We start from the raw sequence: 9,363 nt of genomic DNA, 5'->3' as shown, positions 1-9,363 counted from the left end.
CCTGCTCCCTGGCCCCTGGGGACCGCACCCGCTGCCGCACGTGCCGCAGTCTCTGCCACACCCTTTGGCACTGAGTCATACGCCGCCTCCTCGAAACTGTCAGGGAGGCAGGGCCTCTCCGCCTTGTGCTCAATACTAGGACTTCCCAGGTTCCCACCAACAATCACTGAACAGGGCCAGGCGCGGGGGAGGCATCGTGAATAAAGCAGACGCAAACGCCTGCCTTCAAGGAGCTCATGTTCCACTCGTTATAAATAAGTGGTGCAGCTTGTAAGAAGGTGATCAGATCTATGGGGGAGGGGGGTGTCTAAGTAGGATGATTGTTTTGCATGCACATCATACTCCAATAATAACAATTTTTAAAAATAAAGTCACGGAAAGGAACCTAGCGCCCAGAGACGGGGTTGGGGTCGGGGAGGAAGCGGCAGTTTGAAGAGCGATCAGGGTAGACGTCATTGAAAAAGTGACACAGGAACAGAACGTAAAGGAAACACGCGGCAGGCCTGGGGGAGGAGGGGGAGCCTGGGCCGGGGGGCAGGGAGAGGGGTCCATGGGTGTTTCGGCTCCTCCAGGATGAGCAACAGGAGCCTCTCTGAGCCTCAGCTGACGTCACTGCCTGCTCTTGGCCTTTCAGAGACATTCCAAAAAGCAGTAAACCCCTGCTGATCACGTCAGGGTCCTGAACTACAAAGCATTGTTTTCTAGGTACTCAATCAAGTTGAGCCCCCACTTACAAATCCATGAAATGGGGATGGTAATACCACTATCTCACAGGGCTGTTGGAGGTCAAAATCCACATGAGCAGAGAGAAGTCACAAAGGGTGATGGGATCTCTGAGCCGGGCTGGGTGTGTTCTTTCATTCACGGTATGCCAGGAAGTTAGCTATTTAATTCTCACAAAACAGCATGACAAAGATGCCTCTTCCATCACTGTTTCACTGATGGGAAAGGGAGGCTCTCATACAGGTTGAAAGCTTTGATCTGGTAAGCGGGAGAGCCGGAACGTGACCCAGGGCTGTGGGAGTCCCAGTGTGGTCCACAGCACACCGCAACCCCTCTGCTGCTCAATCCCTCAAGCCACACTGTATTTGCTGGTGTGAGCACAAAGAACCGGGTTCTGAAACCCAACCTAGACTCGGCTTCTCTCACATTTCCTTTCCATCAGCCCCAGTCTCAGTGACCTCCTCTGCTGGGATATAACCCAGGGGTTCTCACCCCCGAAGTCAGGGGCCTGATTAATTTTGTCAGCTGTGGGAGGGGAGGGAAGGAGACATGTTCTTAGAACTGGGGCTGAGGCTGGGGCTGCCGGGCTCCACTTTCAGCTCATGCTAGATACCACGGGCACGGGGTTTTGAGAGAAACCCCGTGACTCACCTTCACCTCTCATGGGCCCTGTTTCACTCAAAGGTACACCATCTTCCCATCAGCCTCCCTCAGCCCCCAGCTCTGTCTGGCTGCCAACACCCTCCCCCTGAAACACCCCTGTCCCACCAGCTACTCAAGCTTCCCCCCCTGCAAGTCACATCCCCGTGTGGGCAGGGGTCCTCTCTGCCGGGCTAGAGAGTCGCAGAGTCCGTGGATCTGAACATCCCTGCTGCAGACCCTGTAGCAGCCTTGCTCAACCAAAGCCACACAGCATTCATCATTTCCCAGGCAGAGGGCAACAGGGGCCAGCCCAGGACACCGCAGAGACAGCTGCCACCACCATGAAAGGGTCAGCAGGGAGAGAAAGCGGGAGGAGATGGGTCAGGAGAGGGGAGGGAAGGCACGTTTCCAGATCCCCAACCCCAAAGTCTCCTTTTTAGTTAAGTCAACCTGCTCGCACTGATACAATAATGAGATGACCTCCTATGATGCATGGTAACAAGTGCTGTGTGCCAGGCGTTATGCTTGAGATTTTACATGATTTTTATAGTTTTCGTTTCTCACAACAACTGAATGAGGTCAGTGGTATTATTGTGTTAGTCTGAGTCCTCTGAGAGGCAGATGATAAAAAGGGCTTAAACATGCAAGTGGTTTACTGAGCGGAAATGCCTTTGCGAGAGAAAATAGGGTGGGACCCAGGCCAGGCAGAGAGAGCCTTCAGACCCCTCCTGATGCCATCGAGGAGCGAGGGAGAAGAGGTTGGGCACAGGTGTCCTAGAGGTTCCACAGAGTTGCCAGGGAGCCTCCAGTCAAAGCCACTGGAGTTCTGGCTCCCCCAGAAACCCAGGTACCTTAGCATCCCTGCTGGGTCCTGTCACTGGCTGGGGAAGGATGGCCCCCAGGCAGAGGCCACAGAGCAAGCAGCTGGGGCCCTTGGATGATCACGCTGGAACCAGAGGCCTGTGAGGCACATTCTCACAATTAATAATTATTATAAATATAGATCGGAGAAGGCAATGGCACCCCACTCCAGTACTCTTGCCTGGAAAATCCCATGGATGGAGGAGCCTGGAAGGCTGCAGTCCATGGGGTCGCTGAGGGTCGGACACGGCTGAGTGACTTCACTTTCACTTTTCACTTTCATGCATTGGAGAAGGAAATGGCAACCCACTCCAGTGTTCTTGCCTGGAGAATCCCAGGGACAGGGGAGCCTGGTGGGTTGCCGTCTATGGGGTCGCACAGAGTCGGACACGACTGAAGTGACTTAGCATAGCATAGCATATAAATATAGATATCTAATTAATAGTTGTGGGGTGCCACAATTATTATCCCCATTGTACTGCTTGGTAAACTGAGGCCCAGAGAGGTCAAGTTACCTGTCCATAGTTGGAAATCAAATTGAGCACAACTACAGAGACTTCTGTGCAGTGTGCATCTGAGCTACTGACCACCGCGTCACAGGCCAGATCTCAGACTCGGTAATCAGCAGAGGGCTGAGCATACAAACTGCGTCCCAAAAAGGGTTTTCAGGGGAAATGAGGCTGAGCTCCTGAATAGTAAGGAAAAATCCTTTCGTCTCTCCTGAGTCCTCCATAATACCGGGGATCCTGAGTTAGAGCCATCTCCCCCGTCATGAGCATTTCTTCTGCCAATTTCCCTAATCGGAGGGACCCTCCCTCCTCGGTAACCCCACACAGTACCCAACCCCCACTGGGGCTCTTGCAGCACCCGCCAGTCCTTCTGATATCAAAGTCACTTGCACACTATCATCCACTTGGTGTTCCCATCAGGGACACTTGCTTAGTCTCAGGAGTGGGTCAGAACCTGTCCGAATACCAGTAGAAGGTTGGACTAAGGCTGAACCTCAGAATTGTCTTTGAGCTATTCTGCCTACACATCCAAAACCTATGCAAATAACCATAATTGAGTGAGCAGAGCTGCTGATGAGGGACAAGGTTTTAGGAATCCCCTTGCTCCTTCCAGATTTGTTTTTTCCAGTCGCCCACAATGCAAGGTGGTATGCATCTGTTTTTTGGAGAAGTGCTTCAGACACCCTCTTATCAGCTGACTTACTCTATCCCCAGATTGCTCCACTGCTGACAGCTAATTCTTACTTCTCATTCAGAAAGCAATATGCTAAGTGCATTCATTCATAAATTGATACTGTCTTTTCGGCAGTGTTACCAAAACCTAAAATGTGACTACCCGCTGATGTAACTATTCCACTTCTAGGAATCTAGCCTATAGAACTCCTTACCATGTGCATAAAGATATTGTACAAGATGCTTGCATCATTAATAAAGTTTTTTTTTTTTTTAAATAAGACATCTATCAATAGCAGACAGATAAATTATGGTACATCCACACTACGGAATTATCTCAGCTGTTAAAAATGAATATGATTATTCTGAGTTCTGTCACAGGCACCCACTAAGAGATGCTAAATTTAAACAGCAAGTTGCATGATTAACGGGTATGAAAAATTTCTGGAGATGGTTGCACAGCAATGTGAATATACTTAACACTATTGAACTCTACACTTAAAGATGGTGGAGGCGGTACATTTTATGTTATGTGTAGTGTACTGCACCACATTTTTTTTTTTTTTTTGGCTGCACTATGCGGCTTGTGGGATCTTAGTTCCCCGACCAAGGATCAAACTCGGGCCCCACAGTGAAAGTGCTGAATCCTCACCACTGGACCACCAGGGAATTCCCTCATTGCAATTTTTTTTTTAAGGCGAATTGCTGAACAATATGCCTAGTGATTCCATTTTCAATTGCTATAGGCTTCATAGAAGTTTCTCACCTGTGTTTCTAAGCATATATGTATGTAGACACATAGACAAATCAAAATAAAATCAAGCCATTGAAAGTACTTCCTTCAGGACTTCCCTGGTAGTCCTATAGTTAAGATCCACGCTTCTACTGTGGTTCTATCCCTGGTCAGGGAAACTTTACATGTCATGTGGTGCAGCCAAAAAAAAAAAAAAGTAGAAAAAGTAGTTATTTCTGAAGAGGGAGTTGGCATAGTTGGGTGAGACTATAAAGAGAAAACTTTCACATTTCACTCTGTATGTGTATGTAATTACGTGTGTGTACATAATTTCTTTGGGCTTCCCAGGTGGCACTAGTGATAAGAATCCTCCTGCCAATGCAGGAGCTGCAAGAGATGCGGGTTTGATCTTGCTGGGTCAGGAAGGTCCCCTGGAGGAGGAAATGACAGCCCACTCCAGTATTCTTGCCTGGAGAATCCCATGGACAGAAGAGCCTGGCAGGTTACAGTCCATACGGTTGCAAAGAGTTGGACACGACTAAAGTGACTTAGCACACACAATTTATTTGAATGACTGGACTTGCTTACGTTAAATTGTTCTTCAGATGCACTCATCCAGCCAGCAAGGACTGGATCCTTGCCATCCTCAGAACCTGGAATAGGAGAAAGAAACTGGATTTCTGGTCTTCCTCTGCCTTGCAGAGTCAGAAAATGGCCTGCCCTCGTCCGGCAGGCTGTGGCTGGGTGGGTGGAGTGAGAGGTCGTGAGAATCTCACTATGAGGACCGTTTCCGTAAAAGAGGTTTCTGATCAGAAAAAGAGACAGCTGAGTGCCAGAAAACCCTCGGCCGCTCTGGGTCTTACTACAGAAACCAGACCTCCTGCAGTACAGGCTCCAGTCACAACTAACCAAGGTCTGGTCTCAGAGTCAGATGAGATTGTGATTTCTTTGAAAAGTAAACCTCTGCCTGGTGAATTCAGAACCACAGGCCTCCAAATCAGAGGTTAAGGGCTAAGGGCTGGGAGAACTCAGCTCTTTCTGAACCTTAAGGCCTCACGGCCTCGGGAGGCTCTATTTGAGGAACAAGAGACTAGCAGCTGCCGAAACTGAGGAAGGACCAGGATCACGTTTCACATGGTCCCAGACACCAGTGGCCTGAGCCAGCAACTTGGCCTGGGCTTGGGCCAGAGCCATCCCATCTGAAGGCTCATTTGCATGACCTTTCCAGTACTTTGCATCGCAGGGCCCAGGAACACTCCTCCCCTAGGACCAGAGAGGTCAAGACGAGTATTTGGTCACACAGGACCTGCGGGACAGAAACTGAACTCGGGGCCAGGGGTGGGCGGCGGGGAGGGAAGGACTCAAGAAGGGAGGGGGGAAAGCCAGTCCCAGTATTTCACTTGCAAATCCTGGCAGGGGTGCCGGATAGGGTAGGAAACTTCACTGTCCCTTAGAGCAAGAAAGTTATGCAAATGAATGCATTTGCATGGCAGCCTGCCCCCTAAAAATGACTTATCACATGAAGGTTCCCTGCTCTCAGGGGCAGTCACTCCCCCCAGAGTCCCACCTGAGATCCTGCAGGCTGGACAGACAAGACTTTCTGATTACCGGCTCTGACTTCCCTTCAGTGCAATCATTATTCCCTCCAAGGGGTGGATGGACATAAGGTAGACCCAGGCCTGAGATGCTGGTGTGTGCAAAATAAAAAGTATGGAAGCTTAGGTACATTAAACTGTGTATTTGTTACAAGGAAGCTCCTAAGAGCTTCAGGTTTAACATATCTGAAGCCCATGGTGTAGGGACCATGGTAAACAGAGATCAGAAAGACCTGCAAAGAACTCTAGATTTTCAGGGACACTCAGAGGGGCTTCCCAGGTCGTGCTAGTGGGTAAAGACCCACTTGCCAATGCAGGGGAAGACATAAGAGATGTGGGTTCGATCCCTGAGTCAGGAAGATTCCCTGGAGAAGGAAATGACTACCTACTTCAGTATTCTTGCCTGGAGAATCCCATGGATAGAGGAGCCTGGTGGGCTACAACCCCCGGGGTTGAGGCGCAGTTCAGCCAAACAACAAACGATGAGGGTGAAGAGAGGGAAGGGGGTGGGGCAAGATGGGGGATTAAGAGACACAAACTACTAAGTATAAAATACATCAGCGATACGTTGTACAGCACAGGGAACACAGCCGACGTTACGAAACTTAGATGGAGTATAACATTTAACAAGAACTGTACATCACTGCGCTGTACACCTGAAACATATGATACTGTAAATCAAGTATATCGCAGTTTTTAAAGAAATACGTGGGGAAATCCTGTCAGGCTATGTTCCCAAATTTGGGTTTGGGGGAAACAAACACGATGAGGGAGGGGAATCCAGGTTGAAGGGACTGAGAAAACACCGAGGACGCCCCACTGCCGGGGCTGCTAGGTTTTCGATGGCCAACGGTCCAGCTGCAGTGCTGAGCAGACCAAAGGCCAGAGGGGGGATCCCAGACTCAGGGAGAGGAAGAGCGGACCCTGACGCTGCAGAAACTAGAGCAGAAACCTGACGGGAACACCTCCACCACGCCGACCGCAACTCGGAGTCTCTGCAGGCGCAGCGCTCCCCTCCCCACCACGTCCGGGGCTGTTGACCTGGCCAGAGTGTCGAGCCTCCGGGCCCGCTGACCCTCCCGCCCCAGCACGGTTCCACGCCCCCCTCCTCCAGGCTGAGCCCCAGGAGGGCTGGAGCTGCATCAGAGCGTGACCCTGCTGCTCCTGGAAGAAGTCTCCGCAGAGAGGTTCCGACTCTCTGAAGGGCGGCCAGTCCGGGGAGGGGCCACCCCTGCACCTGGTCAATGCTCCCCCCTCCTGAAGCCCAGGCTCGGCCACATTGCATGCTCACGCATCTGGGTCAGGGAGGGCCAACACTGTCCGCCCCCAGCGAGGCACACACGGAGGGCTTCACCCAACAGAGGAGGGCAGTCCAGGATCTTCTGACCTCACTCATCCCGCCAGTCTCAAAACCTCTGAGGCCCACAGAGACCACCTGGGCTGGGACTGCACCCCCTCACTGGGGCAGTCTTGACTGAATCAATTCAGACCACAACGTTTATGCGTCCGGGACTCCAGATGCAGAGAAAGGAAAGACAAGGTCTCTGAGAGTCGCACGCAGATTTTGTACCTCAAAGACTGGCAATTGGGCAGACACTGGGTCTTACATTTGGTTTTTGCACTAAAGCAGAGTGCAGGTAGAAATGCCTGGGCGTTCATTTGGTGACTTAGTATGCTGGGTCTGACTGAGTGCAGGGAAAGGAAGACAAATTCACTGAAAAGGCCCCACCGGAGCCTGGGGTCCCTTCCAAAGAACGACTACTCCCCAGCTCGGCCAGTCTCCCTCTTGCGGGGTGGGCACTGCATGTGGGCTTCAAGAGACAGAGCCTGGAAGGGGCTGTATCCACAGGGCTGAGGGCACGTGCACGCTCAGTCGCGTCAGACTCTTTGCGACCCTATGGGCTGTAGTCTGCCGGGCTCCTTGGTCTATGGGATTTCCCAGGCAAGAATACAGGTGTGGGTTGCCATTTCTTCCTCCAAGGTATCTTCTTGACCTAGGGATCGAACCTGTGTCTACAGCATTACAAGCGGATTCTTGACCGCTGAGCCACTAAAGGAAGTCTGAGGGTTACAGAGGCCGCCCCCCTAAGCCACCTCCCGCCGCCTGGAGAAGGCCCGGCAGGTTTGCGGGAGACAGCTACTTTCCCCGGCCTCACCAGCTCCACCCTTGTCCCTTGAAGAGCTGTTTCCTTCACACTTTGAGCAGCCTGGGACCTGCTCTGCCCACCAGCTCTACCCACCCGTCACTCACAGACCTCCGCATTTCCTGTCTCCAACCCCCTCAGAGGAAAACCCCACATTTTCTGTTATTGTTTACCAACCCAGAGGCCTCAAGCGGAGCAGGAATGTGGTTTCAGCCTAGACCACAATCCCAGCTTCAAACCTGGGTTTTTCTGAGCCCTCCCGGGAGGGCAGCCCACCAGAGGGCGGGACACAGATGTGAGCAAAGTCACTCAGCCCGACGTGACGTCCCAGTCCACCGTCTCACGGCACTCAACACCCCCAAGGCCGAGGACAGCCACCGCCATTCCACAGAAACAGAAATGTGCCCAGTGGAGAGGAAGCCCACTGTCTCCCTGCCTGACCCCTCTTTTCCCTTCCTTATCTTTGGTGGGTTTTTTTAAGAAGCTCTAAACTTGGAAGCAGGAGATCCAAATCAGATCGACCTCTGCTTAGTCATGAGGCCTTGGGAGAGTCATTTCACTTCTCTGAGGCTGAGTTTTCTTCATTTTACTTCTCTGAGGTCAGCGGGAGGCTAGACCGCCTCCCCCGGAGGCCTTTTATGACGGTGAAGAGACCTGGGGGATTGCCCAGTGCAGCACGGGCCTTCCCGGTGCCCACGAGTGTCTGCAGGCCTTCCCTACCTCTCACACCACTCGAGGGTGTTCGAGGATCACATCCTATCTTGCTTCCTCCAACCCTGCAGCCAGCATCTGCCTTTAGGTACAAAAGTTTCCCCGCCACCCCACCCGGGAGTTTAGCAGAAGGAGGTAAAGCACTTCCCAGAGGCAGAGAATTACAGGCTGATGCCAGCGTGGACCATCAGGGGCTTGGAGAGGGTAGACAGGTGTGGTAAGACCGTTCTCATCAAGCCAGGCCCCTCCTGTCCTTCACCCTAGCCACCCTTCCCGAATGCCAGGTCCAATCTGTGAAACAGGCTGGCCCGGGTGGAGGAGGAAGCAGAACGCGGGGCCAACGTGTGGGGCAGGTGGCATGACACGGGCCTCGGGGACGGGGCAGCGGCCCCTCGACACTCACAGCCAACCCCGGGGCCTGGGAACACACCGCCTCACAGCAAAGGGACTCTGCTGGTGGGACTGAGGTGAAGGGCCACCGCAGTGTCTGCGAAGGCCCCCTCTGACCACACAGGTCCTTCAAAGCAGAGGCTCCTTCCTGGCAAGACCAGAGAGACGTGAACTTGTCGGCCTTGAAGACGGAGGAAGAGAGCCTCAAGCCAAGAAATGGAGGTGTCTCTGGAAGCTGCAAAGGCTTCAGGGAGAAATGCAACCCGGCCAGCCCTGTGTTGATCTCAGACTGGGGGACCATCGGACTCCTGACCTCAGAAGTCTAACAATTAAATGTGTGCTATTTTAAGCCACAGAATGTATTAGAGCAGCAACAGGAAACT

The sequence above is a fragment of the Bison bison genome, unplaced genomic scaffold, assembly GCF_000754665.1.
Source record: "Bison bison bison isolate TAMUID 2011002044 unplaced genomic scaffold, Bison_UMD1.0 scf7180017864338, whole genome shotgun sequence".
Taxonomy (NCBI): Eukaryota; Metazoa; Chordata; class Mammalia; order Artiodactyla; family Bovidae; genus Bison; species Bison bison.
Note: the sequence above shows the minus strand (reverse complement) of the source record.